The sequence below is a fragment of the Ips typographus genome, linkage group LG4 (genome assembly GCF_016097725.1).
Source record: "Ips typographus isolate SLU linkage group LG4, UJ_Ityp_2.0, whole genome shotgun sequence".
Classification (NCBI taxonomy): Eukaryota; Metazoa; Arthropoda; class Insecta; order Coleoptera; family Curculionidae; genus Ips; species Ips typographus.
In genome coordinates this window covers 13,137,573-13,160,987 of record NC_138425.1, presented here as the reverse complement: position 1 = coordinate 13,160,987, position 23,415 = coordinate 13,137,573, and the positions used below count along the sequence as shown (strand labels likewise).

At 35.4% G+C, this 23,415-nt stretch overlaps 3 long non-coding RNA genes and 2 other non-coding genes across 5 annotated transcripts in view; 4 read left to right on the top strand and 1 right to left on the bottom strand.

Moving 5' to 3' along the window:
• Positions 1 to 6,454: 6,454 nt before the first annotated feature.
• TRNAE-CUC (transfer RNA glutamic acid (anticodon CUC)) lies at positions 6,455 to 6,526 on the bottom strand. The gene has a single exon. It is a non-coding gene; the product is annotated as a tRNA-Glu (tRNA).
• Positions 6,527 to 6,915: 389 nt separating this feature from the next.
• Positions 6,916 to 6,987, top strand: TRNAE-UUC (transfer RNA glutamic acid (anticodon UUC)). Its single transcript has one exon. It is a non-coding gene; the product is annotated as a tRNA-Glu (tRNA).
• Positions 6,988 to 9,753: 2,766 nt separating this feature from the next.
• Positions 9,754 to 23,415, top strand: part of LOC145727617 (uncharacterized) — a 28,255-nt gene continuing 14,593 nt past the window's right edge. The window contains exon 1 of the long non-coding RNA XR_014177903.1: positions 9,754 to 9,922. This is a non-coding gene — a long non-coding RNA (uncharacterized LOC145727617). The remainder of the gene's footprint in view (positions 9,923 to 23,415) is intronic.
• On the top strand, positions 10,074 to 12,569 carry LOC145728095 (uncharacterized). Its single transcript, XR_014177999.1, has 3 exons — positions 10,074 to 10,478; positions 10,536 to 10,756; positions 10,821 to 12,569. It is a non-coding gene; the product is annotated as an uncharacterized LOC145728095 (long non-coding RNA).
• Positions 12,622 to 13,148, top strand: LOC145727614 (uncharacterized). The gene is made up of 2 exons (XR_014177895.1): positions 12,622 to 12,923; positions 12,980 to 13,148. It is a non-coding gene; the product is annotated as an uncharacterized LOC145727614 (long non-coding RNA).

Sequence of the window (23,415 nt, the reverse complement as noted above, 5' to 3'; positions counted from 1 at the left end):
AATTCATAAGGCAAAAAACTGACTGCCATTAGATCGAGTTATATTCCAGTAACCTGTCTTTGACACGTCTTTTAATTCGCATGCACGAACCAGCACGCATCCATGAAAGTATCTAGATGCGATGAACTAGATCCCCGGTGAATTTTGTGTTATTAAAAATGCAATAAAATTTCCCAAAACAAGTGTGTCAAGCTGGTTTTACAAGGCGATTTTTACTATCTAGACAACATCGCCGACACGAATTATTAGACTATGAAAACGTTTTGCGCGTTTTTCAAGGCAGAGGTTAAAGAAAGTAATCAGTGGTAGACCATAATAGAATTATAGGTTTTGGTTTCTTTGACTCAAGCTGGAAAAAAAGAGATGATAATTGTAAGATACGTACCATCATGGTAATTCGACAAGGGCAGTATTTGAGTAAATCACAGAACTGTTAGTAGTTTGTGAAAAAGAAAAAGCAGCACAAAATATAAAAAAACAAAAAAAAACCGACAGAAAACCACACATTTTTATGGTGTTCCTAAAATTAATAAAAAATAAATAAATCGTAAAATAATTCAAGTCTTAAGGAACGTACAGGCTTAAGCGTAAACACTATTTTAGAACCAGTTAATAATTTGTGTAAAAATAGAGATGATTATTACCAACAAAATTCTTAAATAGCAATGGATTTTCCATTGTCTCCAATATTAAGTAATACTTTTATCACTTATAAACCAACAATTTGGTGGAGATATAATGATGTTTTCTCAATATATCCTTTCGGTAATGATCATCTCAACCAATTTCTAACAAACATAAACTCAATAAAACCCACAAGAAAATGTACAACAGAAACTGAACAAAATAACGAACTTTCATTCTTAGACATTTTAATCAAAAAGGACATAAACAAATTTGAAACAAAGGAATACGAATGAACAATTTGATAAAGAAAAATTGTTTATTAAAATGTTCTAAAAGAAAACGACAATCCTGAAACATTTATTAATAAATGTTTATTATTATTGACCAAAAAAATTGACTAAACTTGGTTAAACATTCTAGAGGAGATAACTCTGGGTTATATCAACCTAAACTAAAATTTCTTGTAATTTTGTTTTCATTATATAACCCACCTTTCACTACAGCAATCCTTTCCTCTTGGAATGACCAAAGTCAAAATTAATGTCAATTTTAATTGACAAACCCCTTCTCGAAACTCTAAGGCCGCATTCGTTTTCAAGTTCCATGGTTTCAGAGGCCTCCGGCAATTCAAAATGGCTGTCAGAGGCCTCTGGCACGTTAAAAACAATTCATAGTAAGCTTAAGAAGGTTTCAGAGGCCTCTGGCAACTCAAAATGGCTGCCAGAGGCCTCTGGCACGTTAAAAACAGTTTTAGTAAGCTTAAGAAGGTTTCAGAGGCCTCTGGCAATACAAAATGGCTGCTATAGGCTTCTGGCACGTTAAAAACAATTCATAGTAAGCTTAAGAAGGTTTCAGAGGCCTCTGGCAATACAAAATGGCTGCTAGAGGCTTCTGGCACGTTAAAAACAATTCATAGTAAGCTTAAGAAGGTTTCAGAGGCCTCTGGCAATACAAAATGGCTGCTAGAGGTTTCTGGCACGTTAAAAACAATTCATAGTAAGCTTAAGAAGGTTTCAGAGGCCTCTGGCAATACAAATTGGCTGCTAGAGGCTTCTGGCACGTTAAAAACAATTCATAGTAAGCTTAAGAAGGTTTCAGAGGCCTCTGGCAATACAAATTGGCTGCTAGAGGCTTCTGGCACGTTAAAAACAATTCATAGTAAGCTTAAGAAGGTTTCAGAGGCCTCTGGCAATACAAAATGGCTGTCAGAGGCCTCTGGCAATACAAATTGGCTGCTAGAGGCTTCTGGCACGTTAAAAACAATTCATAGTAAGCTTAAGAAGGTTTCAGAGGCCTCTGGCAATACAAAATGGCTGCTAGAGGCTTCTGGCACGTTAAAAACAATTCATAGTAAGCTTAAGAAGGTTTCAGAGGCCTCTGGCAATACAAATTGGCTGCTAGAGGCTTCTGGCACGTTAAAAACAATTCATAGTAAGCTTAAGAAGGTTTCAGAGGCCTCTGGCAATACAAAATGGCTGTCAGAGGCCTCTGGCACCTTAAAAACAGTTTTAATAAGCTTGAGAAGGTTTCAGAGGCCTCTGGCAATTCAAAATGGCTGCCAGCGGCCTCTGGCACGTTAAAAACAATTCATAGTAAGCTTAAGAAGGTTTCAGAGGCCTCTGGCAACTCAAAATGGCTGCCAGAGGCCTCTGGCACATTAAAAACAGTTTTAGTAAGCTTAAGAAGGTTTCAGAGAGGCCTCTGGCAATACAAAATGGCTGCTATAGGCTTCTGGCACGTTAAAAACAATTCATAGTAAGCTTAAGAAGGTTTCAGAGGCCTCTGGCAATACAAAATGGCTGCTAGAGGCTTCTGGCACGTTAAAAACAATTCATAGTAAGCTTAAGAAGGTTTCAGAGGCCTCTGGCAATACAAAATGGTTGTCAGAGGCCTCTGGCACCTTAAAAACAGTTTTAGTAAGCTTAAGAAGGTTTCAGAGGCCTCTGGCAATACAAAATGGCTGCTAGAGGCTTCTGGCACGTTAAAAACAATTCATAGTAAGTAAGGCATTTTGTTCTGTTAGCTTCGTGCAACCGGACATTTGTTAAAATTTTAAGATGATTGAACTTTTAATCCTAAATTCTAAGGGTCGCCCCGACCTAAACACATAATGTGAATTATTTAGTTTTACTTTAGTTTTAGTTTTTTTCTCCATAATAGGATTTTTTAAGCACAACAGAAATGTTTGGCCTTACGGCATACTAATTTTTTAAACTTGGGTCTTGCTGTCTCCCCTTTGAAGAAAGACAGCCGGCGTTTCACCTTGTCATATGGGCTCCTGAAGATGGGTACTTATGTGCCCGAAACATATGTCGAGCGGCCCCTCTAACATTTTTGGGGGGCTTGAATAAATTTTTTGTGGAGAAGGCTGTGTGTTCTTTCCCATCACTTTTTAATTCATAGTAAGCTTAAGAAGGTTTCAGAGGCCTCTGGCAATACAAAATGGTTGCTAGAGGCTTCTGGCACGTTAAAAACAATTCATAGTAAGCTTAAGAAGGTTTTAGAGGCCTCTGGCAATTCAAAATGGCTGCTAGAGGCCTCTGGCACGTTAAAAACAATTCATAGTAAGCTTAAGAAGGTTTCAGAGGTTTTAGTAAGCTTAGCAAAATCATAATTTGAACAACTGTCAAATTACGTCATTGTGACGTCAAAAACGCTCTGCTTGCTCCATGGAGCTTGAAAACGAATGCGGCCTAAATTGCACCACAATCAGGTTTAATATTTATTAAGTTATTGTTTTCTGTGTTCTGTCGTTGTTTTTGATTTTTTAGATACTCTGAAGATGGTGGTAGACTTTCTACCGAAACGTTAGGTTTTTTAGGTATCAAGACCGAGCCTAAGTCTTCTTCTGGTCTTGTGTTGGAACGACTAGGTTAATGCTATTTTCCACTTAGTGGAAAATAGGGCGAAATTCCATTTTCCCAACAAACCTTTTTTGGGTGGTGAGACAGTAAACCCAACTAGCAACAAACAACAATCACAAACTACTTACTAAATTTATTCTGATCCTAAGAAAAACAGCTTGACAACTCTATATCTTCAATCATTGTAACAGTACCATTCGTTGTGTAATGGGATTTAGGTATTTATTTAGATTATTGCAGAAAAGCTAGTTGTTCTACAACAGTATAACAGAAACCAACATAGATAAGATTTACGCATTTAAAGAAATAGTTTCGGTATCGTACGTGATCGGAACGTTCCAGTAATTCTCGATTCATTCATTATTCAACGATTTGACGACACTATACCAGACTGGACAGATGATGACTATTCCCATCACACGTATCAGACGGTGTAGAAACCGTGGGAGTCGCTCGCGTGCAAACTGATCTAGGTTAAGTCTCGATTCATTTGTATGCCCAAAATGCGTTTGGCTAAATTGTTTCGAGTCCCTCGCCCCAAATATTAAACGCCAAACTGGAATTAATTGGGTTTTTCACGTGCCGCCACATTTTTTTTTTTTTTTTTTGACATATCGATCGGTGGAACTAGGTGGCCGAACTGAAATTGGTCAATTACGTGAACAGTTTCATGAGTAAATTTGCTAGCTGTACCCTAATTTGTGATAAACCTCCCTTTCTATCCCGGATCGGTGGTTACGTGACAAAAACCATGCAGTCACCCACATCAACGGAATAAAACATCTGTTATTTTTTTCAAAAAAAAAAATAAGTGGTTAGAAGAGTTTTACCAGCATAAGCTTGATAAAATATTTGTAAGCTGAAATGTTTTTAAATTGACATTAATCGAACTAATTAAAGTAAATAAAACGGCTTAACTGATATCGATTAAACGGTGCTAACGACTTATAATGTAGTTTGATTAAAAGCGGACATTTTAAATGAGTATAAATCAAAATAGACGTGCGTATCTAATGTAATAAGAAACATACTTAGACGAATGACAGTAGGTAATTCTGATAATCTTTATATATCATCTGCCGTTTAATCCAATTATGAATATTAATTATGTAACTGCCAGGAATCTATTTAATTGAATGCGAGACGGATTGAAAGTTTGAATAGCACTTTTTAAATTCAATTACAGATAAAATGGAGTTACAGTTTCTGGGATAGTAATAAAAATCTTTTGTTGATTGGTTATTGTACGTTCAGATGGAAACAATTTTAGCAAATGTCTTGACTTGTTTTTTCTTCATAATAATTACTTCACTAAGTTTAGTTCATTTTGTACGAAGGCGTAGAAGGGCCACAAACATTCTTTTTCTTAAATTCCTTGGAATTTAGTTAAATTCCGACTTCAAACTCAGAATTTACATTGTCACATTGCAAAAGCTCTTCAAACCAAATTAGACAAAATTTTTCAGTTTGGCATCATTGCAAACATTCTTCGAAGCAAATTAGTAAAATTTGTTAACTTTGGCAACACACTTCAAAGAAATTAGTCGTACTTGTCAGTTTGGTTACATTACAAACACTCTTCGAACCAATATTGTAGAATTTGTTAGTTTGATAACATTGCAAGGATACTTTAGAACCAAATTACCAAATTTTGTCAGTTAGACAACATTGCAAACAGTCTTCGATCTAAATTAGCAGAGTTTGTTAATTTGGCAACATTGCAAGTAAACACACTTCAAAGAAATTAGTTGAACTTGTCAGTTTGGACAGATTGGAAACACTATTCAAACCAAAATTGTAGAATTTGTCAGTTTGATAACATTGCATATACTCTTCAAACCAGATTAGTAAAATTAGTCAGTTTGGCAACATTGCAAACCCTCTTTGATCTTAATTAGTAGAATTTGTCAGTTTGACAACATTGCAATTAAATTCTGAGTTCGAAGTCGGAATTTAGTTAATTTCTGAGTTTGAAGTAAAAATTTAAGAAACATAACGTCTGTCGCCATTCTACGCCTTCGTAATTTTGAGTTTTCTCCGTATGACATTTTGGATACCTTATTCGATTCGTTTTTCCTACAATACTGAACTGACTAAAAAGACTGTTAGAGAGAAATGCGAATGGTATGCGCCGCCTATGACAACCACTGCATGTCGGTATTACATGCACCTGGTGGCGCCATTTGCATTTTTTCACATATTTGTGATCGCGGTTTATTTTTATCGTGTCACTCCTCTCTAGTAATTACGTTACCCGGCTCTAAAAATAGCTGCTCGCACTTATTCCTCTTCACGTTACGAATGTTATCTCGTGAATTATCTCGGAAACTGGTCGAGAACCCGCAAAACGAATAAATACGTAATTGAATTAACGCGTTTTCAACGTTAATTTTTTCGTGGCGGAAAAATACGTAATGCCATTTACAGATTTTAGTTTTCATTTTGGGTTTTTTCAAGTTAATTTTGGAGTTGTAGTATGTGGGTTAATTACCGGTTTTTAATTGACAACTTTCACAGATCCACAGCACATGATTAGAACTCTCGGTAATACGGCTTAGGCTTCTGTAATATTGCGTTTCGTTAACGATCTTCCTGATCCTGATTGACATGTCGACTGATGATGATGTATATCGGATATAATAGGAATAATACGATTAAGGATAAAGAATCAATAACAAAGTAAAAAAGTGTAGATATTTCTGATTACCATTGCTTTGGTGAATAACGTGGCTATTCTAATAGGTTGTTTTTTAGTGCTTTCGAATGTTTTCAGTAGTGTATCAACTTTGTTAAGCTTACACAACTCAAACGGGAATAAGCTTTTACAGCAGTTGCATTTTTACAGCGGACAAATATGCAAAATATGAAGTTTTAGTGTTTTATTTTTATTTTATTTATTTGTGACATAACGACAATAATAACTGTTAAAACAAAAAAAAGTTGAAATAAGATATAAAAAAAGTTTCCGGTACCGGGAATCGAACCCGAGCCTCCTGGGTGAGAGCCAGGTATCCTAGCCACTAGACCATACCGGATATGTTTAACAAGCGGGTAGAGCGGGTAATTAACTTAACTAAACACTCACAAATGTTGATAACAGGTTAGATCCACTAATCAATGCGAAAATCCAAATAAAACAATAAATTTTCGTAATTTGGAGGGTAGAAACGTTGAATCGCTTTTTAATTTTCAAAATAAGGTATCCTAGCCACTAGGCCATACCGGATATGTTGTTAACTGCACTAATCAAAATATTAACAAACATTTTGAAAATTAAAACGCGATACCACGTTTATACCTTTGAAATTACAAACATACATTGTTTTATTTGAATTTGCGTATCGATTAGTGGATTTAACCTGTTATCAACATTTGTGAGTGTTTAGTTAAGTTAATTACCCGCTATAGCCCCGTGTATATCATCTCCGGTATGGTCTAGTGGCTAGGATACCTGGCTTTCACCCAGGAGGCTCGGGTTCGATTCCCGGTACCGGAAAACTTTTTTTTATTTTCAATAATTAAAAATAGTTATTTGCGCAACATGGGAGAAAAGTACAACTTTTGCTCCCGCGAACAATTTTAGGCCTGGCGCAAAGCAGAGGGTTTAAAAGTTCAAGAATGCAAAAAACAGTTTACTCCACAGTTACGCCTCTAAATTTGTCTACTTTCTATGTTATGTTTTATGAAAAAAACCAGCAGTTAAATACTATGGATACATGAAGGAAAAAGGAAGTGTTGTTACTAAGAATATTATTGTCAATTTGTCAAGAAAGTGTCAGTTACTGGTGGCACTTTTACTCCATAGGGAGGACAATTATTACTTTCACTTCTTAGGGAGTAAAAGTGACATTTTCATCCTTCAAACAAGGAAGAAAAGTTTTATTTTGTATAGGGGATGTAGAAACAAAATTTGTTTATCAACATGAACATTAGAGAATTTTTTTGACTTAACAATTCATCTTCAGGTCATATCGTTCCTTATAATGTAAAAATAGGTTGTTAAGTAACATTTTAATCAAGTAATAAAATATTAAGAGCAAGAGTCATAATTTACTATCTTTTTCAAGTTTTATTGAATACTAATGCTCAACTATTCCAGGTGGCATCCAAGGACACAAAACGGAAAAGAGTTAACATGGATGCGCTCACCAAGCTGCTACTTTTAGATTTGTTTGTTGACACTCTGTCTCTAAAAATATAGAAGAAACTGGGATGCAATAAAATTTTGCCCAACCATGAAGGGAGGTTAAAGAGTGGCAGAAAAACACAGAAGAAGCAGATGGATAGGTAAGTAATGTAAGGTACCAGATGGAGAAGCATTTTTATCTCTCTGATTATTAAGAGAAAAGGTCCAGTAGTAAGCTTCTGGAATGATTTAAACCAAATTTAAGAACAAAAATCTGTTTTTTTATGGCCATCGCCACGTATCTATTGTATCTTGTTTTAGTAACAGGTCTTCGGTTGTATGACGGTTTAACCGTTATGAACCCATAACAATTTGATGTTACTTTCGACCGTGTTACACTGACTCGCTTCACATAATTTCTCCGTCTGCGGGTCTAAAACCCCAAAAAAAAATGAATCGTTTGGTTAGCCGGTCTTCCTCGTTCACCTCTAATGTTTTTTATGTAAAATTTATGAGCCTTTGACTTAGGAACCTGTCCCTAACTAGGGCAAATTTATGCAAAAATATCGTAGCATGCACTAGGTGAATTATCGTGTCCGAACATCTGGTGGTACGCACACAGTTAGATATATGAGCAGCGGTGCCGAGAACAGGGTACTCTGGTTGGGCTTTCTTTGAAATAGTGTAATGGGAATTTGGTTTATGCACGATTTGATTCGGTCGAGGTATATAAAAGGAAGTTAAAAGGTTAGAAGAACATTACCTTCCGACGTTCCACTTTAACTTGTGTTATGTTAAATTTTCTAAATTCGACTATTACCATGCAACAATCTAAAAAAAGGAAATTGTCTCATGATCGAGACATTTTTATTTGAATTTTTTGCATTAACGATCTTCTTAATTTATTAAAATTAAGCTGGAATTATACCCGACTCATCACAATGAATATTTTTAGCGATGTTTATCAATAATTATTATAATCGCAGACTAATCAGTATATATGTCAATAATTTAATGTCGCAACGTAATTAATTATACGGAAACTCAGCTGATTATTATTAAATTATCAGCTTTACGACGCTAATCTTTAACTACCTTTAGGCGATGGGACCAGATCTATTTCCATTTTTTGTGCAGTTTGTTTATAACGTCTTAATTTTTCGCCTATGGTGACATCAACAGGCGTAATTCTTACGAGACCTGTTTACCTGAGGAGTCTAGTGTTTATAGTCAGAATTTGCTGATTATAAATTGATTAGTTTAACCAAGCTACAGAGCAGACTGATCTTTGATAAGAGTGTAATATATAGTAATATTATGAGAGACCAAAAATTGCAGATTTGTGGTGTACTACTCTTGAACACACTAAAATCAACTGTCCATAAAATCAACAATTAAACAGATATTATTACAGTGTACGTCGTGTACAACAATACAATAAAAATGGTAAAGAAAGTGAGCCGGTCGACGGTGCAGAATGGGAGCAACAGGCGGTCACTTGGCTTCAGTCTGCAAGTTCACTGCCAGTGTCACTATAACCCACGATCGTCCCAGATTTAATGCCACGAGATTGTATAAAATTCAAACACTACAGCTTTATAATTGACGTGACGCTTTGGGCACTTTCTTTAAATTCCCATCTTGACTTTGAATGGTGATTACAGTAGTAGTATTTATAACATCATTCCCATTTGCATATACGTTCGTTGCGCTATTAATAAACAATAAACAGAAAAATACACATTAAATATTTACAAACCTGACTCTTGGCATCAATACAACATTAACGCCGTATTTTTATATTAAGAACCATTGCGACTGACGTCACTAATGGTTGAGTCGTGATTACATGCGATCATTAACTTATTTGCAAAATTCTCGAATAAATCAGCTTGATTGCAATGTCACTAAATGCAGTTAATGTGAACAGATATTATATAGTATTTGTTTTATTGATGCAATTTAACCTTAACGAATCACACGATAAGTAATAAATTTGTTTTAATGTTATTGGTTCATATTTATTATCGGTAGGATTATTGCACTTAAATTGATGCAAAATGTTTCAATTAAACTATATTTTCGAATACAAAAAATCATCGTGCGTGTATGTGTGGAGATCAGTGGCGTTCCTTTTCAAATTACTCATTTGAAACAAACTTAGGAACAACTCTAGTCTGTAGTGAAATATTGCTTACTAAATTTCGTGATATTTTAGGTTTACCACCATATCCAGTTTGGCCGGAAAGTCATTAGGATTGAAATCTTCAAGTTATGCAGTTTCGTCATAGCGATCAAGGACCAAGTAAGAAATTTTTGATTCAAGTAGTGATTTTACTGAATTTTAAAACCTTATTGAAATACAAAAGTTATCCGGGCTTATAAGCCGTGGTCCAATGGAATTGTTGGTCCAAAGTGAAAACAAAACTCAGAGTCGATTTCCACAAATATACCAGGTGTCCAAGAGCACCCTGGACATAGGAGATTAACATGAGAAAACGGTTTTGATTTTTTTGCGCCTGTACGGTTCATTTAATGGAAAAACGCTTTAAATAAAAGTTGTAGAGCACATTTTCGGCTATCAACTGGTAATTTTTTCAATACCGTAGGTTTGACCATTAAGACGCAAAACGGCTTTAAAATTCGGAAATTTTAAATTTTGCGCCAAGCGGTCGTCAAGGAAAGTTTATATCCGGTCGTGTTACCAACCTTTCAAAATCATAACAAATCGCTGTCAGTCATTCTGTAATCAAAACAAGTTTATTTAGTAATAATTTTGAGTTACTAGCCACATAATGCGAAGAAAATAAAATGAAATCGTGATAAAAATACTTTATCAGTAGCCACAGCCCAAAAATCTGGTAAGTATAAGTACATAACCTCATTCAATGTCTTTACCCAACTTGTTTACTTTGTAGCTAAGTTCTTTAAGAAAACACTGGTTTCAACGTGGATTCTAACTTTAAAAAGTTTGATAAAAACCACCAATAAATCATCTTCAGCACGTAGGTAAAACTTTGAACACATTTGAATTGTTGATAAGTGAAAAATCATGGAACATAGGCCATAATTGACCTGGCTATAAAACCATGTCCTACATGTTTTTTTCAGTAGAGTGACAACAAGTCTTCATAATTGGGTAGATATAAATACATAAACTAACTATTAACTCCAGCTATCTTACACTTCTTTTACTTTTTCAGGTTTGTAAACAATCATTGACTAGTGGCCTGTGGTTTAATAAATGAACAAAATGTGCTTATTCTTTAGTTGTACCCATTCTTCTACACACCCAATTTATCTAAATAAAAACGATTTTTACACAGAAAGTTTGTATTTATTGACTCACACTCAACTTACAGAGTACATACTCTTTTCTTTGAGAGCTTCAAACAGACAGCAAAAAAACTGACCTAAGCACAACACATAAATATCTGTTTGACACTACCTATGCAAGTAAGTTGTAAAGTTAATAATGAGCAAAGTCATCATAAACTATTACCTACCTAATTATGTTTCTATTGCTAGAGCCATTTTCAACTTTTCCTTATGACATTTAACTGGATAATGTTGATTTAAAGGCTCTGAAATGGGAACATTATTACGTTAGTATGTTACAAAATACATACCTAACTCAAAATACTTGTTGAGTTGAAGTATGTAAAATCAGTCTAAGAAAAACACATCATCTGAACTCTGGATTTTCTTGCTCTTTCGAAGGCCATTTTGGGCATTTTTTCAATAATTAGCCTACTGTAGAGATTTATCATATAGCATTATAATCATTTTTAGCTCTATGCTGTAACCTAACTTCTCCAGTAAAATGGTAAAGTAAGAATATCTTTTGCTCTTTAATTGTTTGTTATTAAACAACAATTTTCTTGGTTATGCCATGTTTAGTCAAGTCTGAAAACTTGTGTTGTTTCTGTTTACAGTTGCCTTTGAGTGAGAGCAACTGAAGACTGAACTGATCCACATCAATTCATTTCTCTGATTAAGGATTTTCTTTTGTATTTTTTTGTTTATTTAACAAAAATTAGAATGTGGTGTTCATTAACAAAAACACAGATGGGCGGTTCTAAAAAGAACCTTTTATTAACAAACAACAAAGTGTCAAAGAATTACAGTAAATCAGTAAATCAATAACAATTAACAACACAACACAACTTGGCATAGAGAATGGGAGGGGCACCAGCAACTTCTTCAAATTAATTGCTCAAAATGCCCACCTTCTGCAGCAGTACAATAAGCAAGCCTATTTTCAAAGTTTTGGCATGTTTTGTCCAACATTACAACAGATATTTGTTGACAAATCTGCTCAATAGCCAGCTTTAATTCTTCCACATTTGGGTATTGGGTGTTTTGCTTGTAAAGACGGTCATGAATAAACCCCCAAACAAAGAAGTCAGAAGGATTCAAATCCGGAGAGCGGGCTGGCCAATTATTTGGTCCAAACTTTCCAATCCATCTATCTCCGAATGTTGCACTTAATAGTTCTCTATTTCGAAGTGCTGTGTGACTAGGGGCTCCATCCTGCATATAGAAAGTTCTATTGAGGGGCTGAACTGCCTCAATTGCAGGTAAAATCCTATTTTGCAGCATAAGCCCATATTTATCAGCATTTAAACAGCCATCAATAAAAAAACGGACCTATAATGTTCACTACACTCACTTCGGACCTAATACATTCACAGAGGCCTGGTATTGGGCTCTATGGTCAACAACAGCATGTGGATTTTTCAAGTGCCCAAATTCTGTCATTTTGTTTGATTGGGGCCCCAGTTATTCCAAAGGAACACTCATCTGTGAAACAAATCCTGTTCACAAATCTAGGAAGCTCCATTACCTTTGCATTCTGTTAAATAAACAAAAAAATACAAAACAAAACACAAAAGAAAATCCTTAATCAGAGAAATGAATTGATTGACGAATGCATTGAAATTAAAGACAAATTATCATATTGTACCAATCCAACCTTATAACAGCAACTGCCTGTACGCTAAACGTCAGTTATCTAGTGTCAGTTCCGTCTTCCGCCAACTCAACCGTGTCAACTGTCACTGTCACTGTCACTAATTTTAATGAGAAAAAATAAATAATAATTCAAATTCTATTGAAATTTTTGTGAAAGAATGGAAGATGGGTCAGGAGCAGGGCCTTCGAGTCTTTCGACTTCCACCTCAACTTCATTGGATGCAGGTGCAGGTGTGGTAAAAAAAAGAAAAATCATATTCACAAGCCTACAAAAGTCAGTGGGAAAACGAGCTGAAATGGGTAACAGAAAGTAAAAAATCCTTCTTTGCTTGGTAAATTAATAAATTACAAAAAACTGATTGGAAAATAATGCACTGTTACTTTACAGGTGTAAGTCATGTGCTTGTGATATCAAGATATCTCATGGCAAAGGAGACTTAATTAAACACAGTCAAACAACAAAACATTTAAAAGCATCACAAGCTTCTTCAGGCCAATCATCAATTTTTTTTTTTATGTTTTATTTAATCCTTCCATAAAAGCATTATGGCCGTAAATTTAGACTCTTTATTTAATATGATTTTTTAAATCGGAAAATAAATCCGATCGCTTACTAATCTTAAAAACAGACAGAAACAAAGTATATGACGTATTGACGTACCGAGTGACGTACATTCTGTATGTACGATTTTTTGACAACTGACATCACGATATTCCATCAGTGGTTACTGGGCAGTGGGCACCCTGAGCTGAGACCCTGAGTATTAGTATTGGGTCAGTGTCAGTGGATCAGTTCAGTCGCTCTCACTCAAAGGCAACTGTAAACAGAAACAACACAAGTTTTCAGACTTGACTAGACATGACATAACCAAGAAAATTGCTGTTTAATAACAAACAATAAAAGAGCAAAACATATTCTTACTTTACCATTTTACTGGAGAAGTTAGGTTACAGCATAGAGCTAAAAATTATTATAATGCTATTTGATAAATATTATTATAAAATATTTATTATAAATATTTGATAAAAATGCCCAGAATGGCCTTCCAAAGAGCAAGAAAATCCAGAGTTGTGCGAAACATGTTAGGCAGATAACAACAAAAAACTTATTTAATATACATTTCTGGACAACTTATTTAATATCATCGACTCTGAGTTTTGTTTTCACTTACACTCACTACTCCACTGTGGGCATATGGACTACTACTTTTCGATTTTGTATTTCAGTTTTAACCGGCCGTGAAAGCCTTCATAGTCTTATTACCACTCTTATAACAATGAACTCTATGTTGTTTATCTTGAAACATTCGATTGATTTTTAATCTTAATACAACAACCAGTAGAATGACAGATCTGAAATTGTAGGATTTACTCTTAAATCACTTTTGACAAATTGCCATAATTTTTTTAATATCACCCGGTAATCAACCAAATTAATACCCGTAGACAGTTGGGACTGTTGCGTTGATAAAATGGAAATAATAAAACTGTTTTGCGTTATTTGATAAAGGCGAAGAATTGCTCAGGTGTTCGTCTTGTCCGAAATGGCCAATTATCCAACAAATAAGTAGGCAAGAACGATAATAAATAGCCGGTGTAATCTCTCGGTCTCTTCAGAGGCAAACGGTTCCCAGGATGGCGTTCTTCCGCAGAAATATAAACGACAAATCTAACATGGAAATACCTCCCGGACGGCCCGCGGCCATTGTTGCTTTGGATTCCTCGAATTGTGTACTTAAACGGCATTTTCTGTAACAGAAAAAATTGTCATACTGTATATTGAAGCGCGCTGTCAGGTGTGGTCTCGTATAGGCTTCGGTATTAAGGCTGTGCGCCTTTTCCTGCTTCCATTTTGTCAAATAATTTGCTTTGCAAATCATTAAGTACGCACTAATATGCAACGATGATACAATACGACCGACGATCCGAAGGCAAACATTTTTTTTAATCTTCAAATCTATCAATAATTATGCTAATTTACCTAAGGAAGAAAAAGAACCGACCTTGCGTTAGCACGGAATTACGCAAACACGCTCGAAAGATGTATTAAAAGTTTTTTTTACGATTATCCAAAACAAATAATATACATTTCATTAAATAATTATTAGTATTCCGTGTGGCCTTGGAGGCTTCTTTCTGGCGATAGTAATTAGTAATGCCAAAACCGCTAAGCTAACAAAGCTATTTGACTACCACATTCCTTAGAGCTCGAGGGTTTTTATCGAACTTTGCAGCCTTGTCATGTCTCGAGTCTCACAGAAGAAAATTATTACTCGCGCACTTGACATCATTTCCAGGTACCTCCAAGATGACTCGTAATAAAAAATCCCAAAAGTCCCAAATGAACGCCCCTTGGACCGTTCATTCAGACTAGTCAGTAATAATAATTATCTGAAACGAAACGAATTCAGATTGTATATCCGCTTCGTAGTCATCACCTGATATACCCACATGAATGAATTAGTAGTAAGCTGTTTGGTCAGTCTCTGTAGTATTCGAAGAATCATCTTAATTAAGTACTAGATGTAAAAATATCCGACCAGTTTTAGCAGAATTAAATTCCTCCAACAACCTTCCAAGGTTGTTTTTGCGATGATGGCGATGCTATTTTTAACTAACGTAAATACTATGTGACTTTTGCATTTCAATAATCAGGATTAAATACAAAGTACGATAATTAACAGGCTACGTCCACGATGATCTTAGATCGATGTTTTTTTTTTTTTTTAAATTTTCTATTCGAGTGCACAGGTACTTTGAATTTGAAGATTAAGTGATGAGATGGACCAATTTTTATATTTGATTTGTTTTACTGACAATGCTTTTTATTGACGTTTGACAAAAACTCTATTCAGAAACATTTACTTCTGCATATCAAAAAGTTGATCTAAAAGGCAGTCAGTCGATTCGATCAGTTATATTGAATCGATGCAACAAGAAATGATTCATTCCGTATTCTTCATCAGTACATAAATATAGACGAACCAAGGTCGTGAAGATGGTACTTCGGTGTCTGCTCGTTACTTGGTCGAGCACGATGATGTCGACTTTTAGTATTCATTTACTAACAAAGTATATTTTCTTTCGTAAAAAGCGAAAACAACCCTAAAACGCATACATAAGAGCTGTTGACTTGAGTAAACGCCGCTCGTTTTTTTCTCGTTCAAATTAGATCCATCTACAGTGCGCGGTTTTTTTTCCACGTTACAATAATGATTTCTCTCATTGTTCCTCTAACAAGGCTAATGTATTTGAGAGGCTTTAATAGGGACTCCCCGGCAAAAACACGTCTCCGCGAATTAATTGTCCTTATAAGGCCTTTCAATTGCCCAGGCCTTATCACATTTCTCATTGTCACATCGCGGTAACGAGCTAGATTTTCTTCCTTAACTATATTATCACACATTTTATATAAATTACGGGAGTCCGCGTAACTTTATATCCTGGTGATATAACTACATGGGAGTTTCTTTGAGATTGTTGATTTGTGATTTTCCGGTGGTCTTGTGACAAATGTAGCGTCGCATTTTCTACAAGAATAACCCACAATGCGAGCAATTTGAAAATATCAACTTTCGTGTTACACTAGAGCTGTCATTTCCATTTTCAACGCGATAATCTGGTCTGTTTTATGAGCAACTATAGTCCTCAGTTTAACGTGTCTGAGCTGAAAGCTGAATTTTAGAAACCATAAGATGGATTTAAAAAATATCACTTGTATTTCAGAAAAGGTACTTTCAATTTTAGAATAATAACTTTGATTTTCGAAATTGCAATTTGTATTTCAGATTAGTCACTTCGTATTATAGAAAAGAGCAGTTGGATTTTAGACGTGGTCATTTGTAATTTGGAAAATTAAAGTTGAGCAAAAAAAGTAAATAGTTTAACGAATATTTTTAATAACATTGTGGTTTAAGCAGTTCAATGAAAAATCGATTTATCTCGAAAACCGTTCATTTTATCGAAATAAAGGAAAAGTACAATTTTTCGATAAAAATGTCAAGAGTATCCATTAATGGCGTTTGCAGCTGAAAATAATGACAGCTGTCAAAGTTTAAGCAAATTGTGTCTTAGGTCCAGTTAGTTCCTGCCTTTCGAAGACGAGATACCTGGTTTTCATGCCAAATAGAAGGTCTCTTTCGATAAAACATTAAACCCAATAATCATTACAATATACAAAGTGTTTCAAAAAGTTACGGCCAAAAACGTTAATTGGAAGGCAGTTCTTTGGGGCTCAATATTTCCCTTAAGAGTGACTTAAAAAAAATTATAAAAACAAATCGTATATAATCGAAATTAATGAACAAATCGTATTATTTTGACCTCCCCTGCATGCCCCCGAGAGATTGTCATATAGTTATGGGACACCCTGTATCTTTTATATAAATTAATACTATCGATGGGCGGGTTTTTTTTGCTTAAAGTGATATTAAAAAAAAACAATAAACTAATAACCACATAGAAACACAAAAAAAATCTGAAATTGAAATAACGCGTTCTAAAATACAATTGACCTTTTCTGAAATACAAGTGACGAATCTGAAATACAACTTACGTTTTCTAAAACCAAATTTACGATAATGAAATCCAACTTATATTTTTAAAATCCAAGTTATATTTTCTAAACTACATGTGTAAATGGTGTAGTTTCTCAGGCTGAATGTCTTCACATTGGATGGAGCCATCAAAAAATCTGATTATTGTGGGTATCCCAAAGAAGACAGTGACCTCGTACTATTTGCCAGACCGTCTTAATTAATTCGTTAAAAGATTGCCGAAATTTTAAACGGTTATTAAATTTGTACAGCGTACACGACGCAAAATTACAGGGTACGCTGACTGAGCAAAAACTCCAGTCTGCACAGAGTAACCCATCCGAAGAAAACGCGGTTTTTAGTTGTTTTCGTCGATTTTTTTCTGATCGAGACATTTAATGAGGGCTAAACGAATGTAATTTGGGCGTTCGAGATTCTAATTTCGGGAACGGGACGTGATGTGGCGATTTTTCTTGTCCGCCAGAATTACCGAGAAGAGTGGTGAACGTGGCGATACAACCACACAAAAAGTGTTGCTTAATTCACTTTAAACTAGCGCTGATTGTTTGTTAAGATTCATGAGGGTACCATTTAATGGCTGGGTTCACCACATCGAAACTGAAAGTGATTTGTTAATCAATTATTTGGAATAAATTAGAACCAATTTAGATGACACCTGTTTCGCGTGAAAGCAATTTAGGACTCCATTAGGCGTACTAGCTCAGTTACGTGCTGAGCAAGACAAAATTCACAAGAAGTGTGTAGGGTGACCAGCTGTATAGTTTATTTAAAAACTAGGAGGAGTGATTACGAATTTGGTTGACCAAATGTTATTGGCCAGTTGGCGGTATGATTTACACAACAGAAATCATAAATCAGAAGGTTATGTCAAAGAACATTTTCAAACACACATTTGAATTTGCAGGTTAATAAAGTTGTCTGTTTAAACTCGTCTGGCAGTGTGTTGATATCACCAAAAATTGTTATTGATACTACACCACTTGAATATCCATTCTGCATGATGTATTCAACTACGAAGGCAATTGGAATTAGACCATTTGTATCCTGAAGAAAAGCAATTTATAGTGAATATATAGGGTGGTTCAAATTGATTGTAGGATAATTCAAGAGTGGAAAGTACATTAAAAATAAACTCTCAAGTGTCATATAAACTGTAGTTGAAGTGCCCCCTAGCGGAGTTACAGCACCTTAAAGGTGAGCCACTAAAAAAAGTTACTCAAATGTCATTTAGAATTTTTTTCAGTTTTTTAAAATAATCTGCACAAATACGGGAGCTGCTCAAAAAGTTTGACAGCTTTAAATTTCTTTAAACTGTAATTTAAGATCGTTCTGATGGGGCACACGTAATAGTGATAGCCCATACTTTTTCCCATAAAGTGGGCACTTTTCAATCATAGTTTATATGATACTTTGGCGTTTATTTTTTATGTACTTTCTACCCTTCAAGTATTCTACAATCAATTTAGACCAACCAGTATACAAACAAATATTAAATGAAGATCCGGAGGCAATAACCGTATACAGTAGTAGTAGTATACAGGTGTGGTAAATCCAAAACCGACCATAGGAAAACCGTGTAACTGACAGAGAAACGTAGATAATTGCAAAACAAAATTAATTTAATCGACGGGGTGGATTTTGGCAACAGCGCGCTGAAAATATGGCCTACTTGATATTTTTTTCGTTTTCTGTCTTTGTCCCGCGCATGCAATTATCTACGTTTCTCTGTCAGTTACACGGTTTTCCTATGGTCGGTTTTGGATTCACCACACCTGTATATTGTATCAAAAATAAGTGAAGTGAAGCAGGTAATAAGATTGGAAATTCAAACTTAGCATTCAATTTGTATGTTTATGTTAGTTAAACTGAAAAGACTATAGATGACTCTCATGAGTACTGGGTAGTTTGTGATGGTTGTGAATCACAAACTACGAACAATCTTTTGTTGAACACTGTCTTTGGTAGTTACGCTAACTTAAAGTCCTATCCTGTCCTGACTGAAATTTCACCCTCACCCTTACCCAACGTAATGGGGTTTTTCTAGCCGCAACAGCGGCTCCGCAAAATAAAAGCATCTTCCCGGTAATCGCAAATGCAATTTTCATCAAGAGAATGCATTATTCATTGTCAGCTCTGCACATCTGTAACTCTATTTGTATTTATCTGCGGAGTGCGTCCCGTATGAAATATGTATGTTCGTGACAGCACTGCGCTTATGTACTTTAAGGCACATTTTGATTGTCTGGGATTTAGTCGTCGCAGATGATTGTTTGATCAATCGAAATCAGTCGAATCGGGCACGATTTCGTTACCCACTGACTAGATCATGCGGCAGGAAACGAAATGAGGATTTCTGCGACACTTAGTACTGGTACTGCATAGTTGGTACTACAATCGCGAGTACACAGTCGTGCCCATGACCCTCGGTCGCTAAGCTAACGACCTCTGAACGGCCAACAGTGGAACCTGAAGAAGTCCATCGGATCGGCGCTGGACCAAACGGACAGTAGATTATCACTCGGTTACACTGTTGACTTATTTAAATTGTCTTTGTTTTCGTTGTTATCATTAAGTTTTATTAGTACTAATTTTCTTTTAGTCCAGAACAAGCATGAGATAAACTCTCTATTCTGCGAATGCTTATGACAACTTGTTTTCTCATGTTTTTACCATTTTAAATGTAATTTCAATGTAATAACACTACCACCAATTTATCTTTTCATAACTTAGTCAATAAGCTGTAATTTAAATTTGCTAAAAATCTCTACAACAAGCACCATCAAACATCAAAACCAAATTGAGCAGTTTTTCGTGTGTTTCAATCAACCGCATGACCTAACCATTATAATAACGTTAGTCATTCCATAAATCAAAAAATCATTACATGGCTCCTTTGGTTTGTATAGAAGTCGTGTTTCGCGCTCCGGTAACAAGATGTGTACATGATTATTAACCGGCAATCATTAGATGCTGATCAAATTGTTATTTAATTTGGCTATACAAGGTGGTCCAGTTTTAAATGTTAATAATTCACCATTCCATAGCCCAACGAAAAATAAGTTGACATGTATGGTGTCATTCTTGTAAAAACTCGTTTCTAAGAAAGATACAGATCCCCCAAATTCCAGTTTAAAAAAATCGTTGGAACTGTCAGACCATTGAAGCAATTTTGATCATATTTGGAACAATGTGAATATAATACTCATTATGTGATGTTGATGACGTTTGTCATAATTGTGTAGTGTCTTAAATTCCTTGTTCTATTTGGAACAGAAAGTATATCAGGCAAAATTCTTAACCGATACTTCGTTTACGAGATAATTGAGTTTTTACATATCAAAACCCAAAAAAAGACATTCATGCTGTCTTTTTTTAGAAGAAATCGTTCCTAGGAAGATAGTGCCCTCCAAAGTTCAGCTTCAAAAATCGTTATTTTACCTCTGGACTTCGCTCAAAGGAATGATAATTGATTATTTAATTATTTATTTATTTAATCTTCTTTATTTCTAATTATGGTCCCAATAAGTTTCCTGTAACAAACTCGTAAAAGGAGTTATAGGAGATACAACTTTCTTTAAATTGAACAAAGAAATTCCAAGTCAAATATCCAGTCAGCGCAGTAAATCAGATAAGTAAAGTTTGACAAACGTCATTCACATCACATAATGAGAATTCATTTCATAAGGACTTATTCAAAATTTGATTAAAATCAACGGTCTGAGAGTTATAGCAAAAAAATATTTTTTTTAACTAAATTTTGGAAAACTGTATCTTCTTTAGGAAGCGTTTTCCAGCAAAATGACACAATGCATGTCAACTTATTTTTCTATTAAACTATCGGATAGTGGACTATTGACATTTAAAACTGGACCACCCTGTATTAATTATATGCCGACTTGTTTGGGACCACCTAATTTAATAACTCCTACCGCATTTGTTGTGAGACAGTTTTTCACAAGCGTATAAGGCCAGTTTGTTGCAAGAACAAAGCGATGTTGTTGTAAACAATAAAATTACTTCCAATACAAACTCATGGGGGCCATAGAAAAAACTATATTTTAATACTCCACAATTATAGGTACCGTTTTGTCAAAGTTCAGTTGGTTTAAGAAATAAACTAGTTCACATATTAAATAACAGTGAAAAAACCCAACATAGAAGAAAACTACCATTTGATCCACACAAGGCTGTCTAGCACAGATAAAACTGTGTGTATCTTTGATTTTGGCCGGTTTATGTAAATCCGAAAGTAGATAAATAACGCGTCGTCCGATTAAATTTTTCGAAACTGGTCCCTGCGAGAACTCGAATTCAAGAATCGATAATATCTTAAAAATAGTTGTGATGAAACAACCAGGATCTAAAAATTCGTATTTTTGCATCACGACGTCGAGATGAGTAAGTCTCTAATCGGTACATCGCATCTTCTCGTTCAGTAAATCAAGTCCAACAGGCACGGCAGGTAGAAAAAATTATGTTATAGTCTCTTCTTTATAGTTCTTGCTTTATAGTGATTTTCCAGGAATTGCTCTGTAATACTATCAGAACTTCAATTTTCCAACTGAATTTGTTGACTATATTTAGAATACCAACGCCCATTTGAACCATTCATGTCGGTTTACCATGTAGTAATAGGATCCCCAAGAACTCGAAATTATTTTCGGTGTGTTAATGGCGACAGTGGGTGGGCCCCGATTGTTATGTTAGTTTATATGTTCACACGAAAAAACACCTCATCCTTTATGTAAGCACATGTGTGTTTTTCGGGGGCTCATATTGATTTCCTACAGAGTTAATGACCCAAACTAGGAAGGCCCCACAGTTGGATTTTGAGCGAGCCACAAAATATGCAGATGCTGAGGCTAGTGAGCTAGAAAAACGAAATTTCCACCCTGCTTCCTTGAATCTATAATTCATTCCGACTTCATCCCGGTCTGGTGTATTTGGAGAGCGTTATAATTCTATTTCCATTTTATTTCCACCCCTGTTTGAGGGAGAGTAAGGCATTAATCTTACTTTTTTTGTGACACGGCGCATTACCCAAAACTACTTACGATCCCCTTATCGTCGTCGGGAGTTTCTAAGGAAGATGTTTCACCCCTGTTTGCGTTTAATTGCCGGGGTGTTTACTATAATGTCAAGAAAATCCCAGCAACGTGGAGGACTTTAGCAAATGTCAATTCCAGACCGACCTGAAGGGCAAGCGAGGATCATGAAGTTGTATCTTGATTTAGAAACGTATTAGTTTTGTAATTAACTTGTGTGTACTTTGCAACAATAATTTTGTTTGTTTAGACTTCTTAATTGAATGGAAAAAGGCCAGGATTTGCAAACTTTTGGCTTAATTACCTTCAGCGCCAGTTTTGTCGATCCCCGGAGATACTTTATTACTTCGTCCCAAATTTTCTTAAAGTAATTTCAAACCTCTACTATAAGGCTTCTTCTTCCAATGCGTATCCACTAATGGATGTTTGCGATAACCTTTTCCATTTCTTCCTTATTTCTTGCGGTGTGTATCAGCGACTGTACATCGTTCAGCCCTGTCCACTGTCTGATATTTCGCAGCCAAGACATTTTATTCCTTCCGATCCCTCTCCGACCTTCAATCAATAGATGTAAGAATTGATATTTCGTGTTTTGCATTATATGCCCTAGGTATGCCGTTTTTCTTTTCTTAATCGATTCAAACAGTTCACGTTGTCTGTTGACTCGTCTTAGAACTTCTTCGTTTGTTAGTCTAGCCGTCCAGGGTATCTTCAGGATTCTGCGATACAGCCACATCTCGAAAGCCTCCAATTTGTTGATTGCAGCCGCCTTCAATGTCCAACCTTCCATACCGTAGAGAAGCACCGACCAAACGTAGCGTTTAGTGAATCTGAGCCTTAGGTTAAGATCAAAATCGGATCAGGTAGGCACTCTGCGAAGACTTAGGAATGCCTGTCGAGCTTGTTCAATGCGACCTTTTATTTCCTTGTCTGATGTCCAGTCTTCGAAAAGCCAGATGCCCAAGTATTTAAATTTATCTACTCTTTCTATGGGCCTTGCGTTAAATGTTATAGTGGAATTTCCAAACATATTTAGGTTTCTAGAGATAATCATAAATTTAGTTTTTTTAGTGTTGATATTTAAGCCCATTGATTTGCTCTGTTCTCCTACCTTGTTGACCAGTTGTTGTAGGTTGTAGGTGGTGTATGTTATCAGCAATTAAGGCCGTGTCGTCAGCATAGCGGATGTTGTTGATCCACACTCCATTGACTTTGATTCTCAT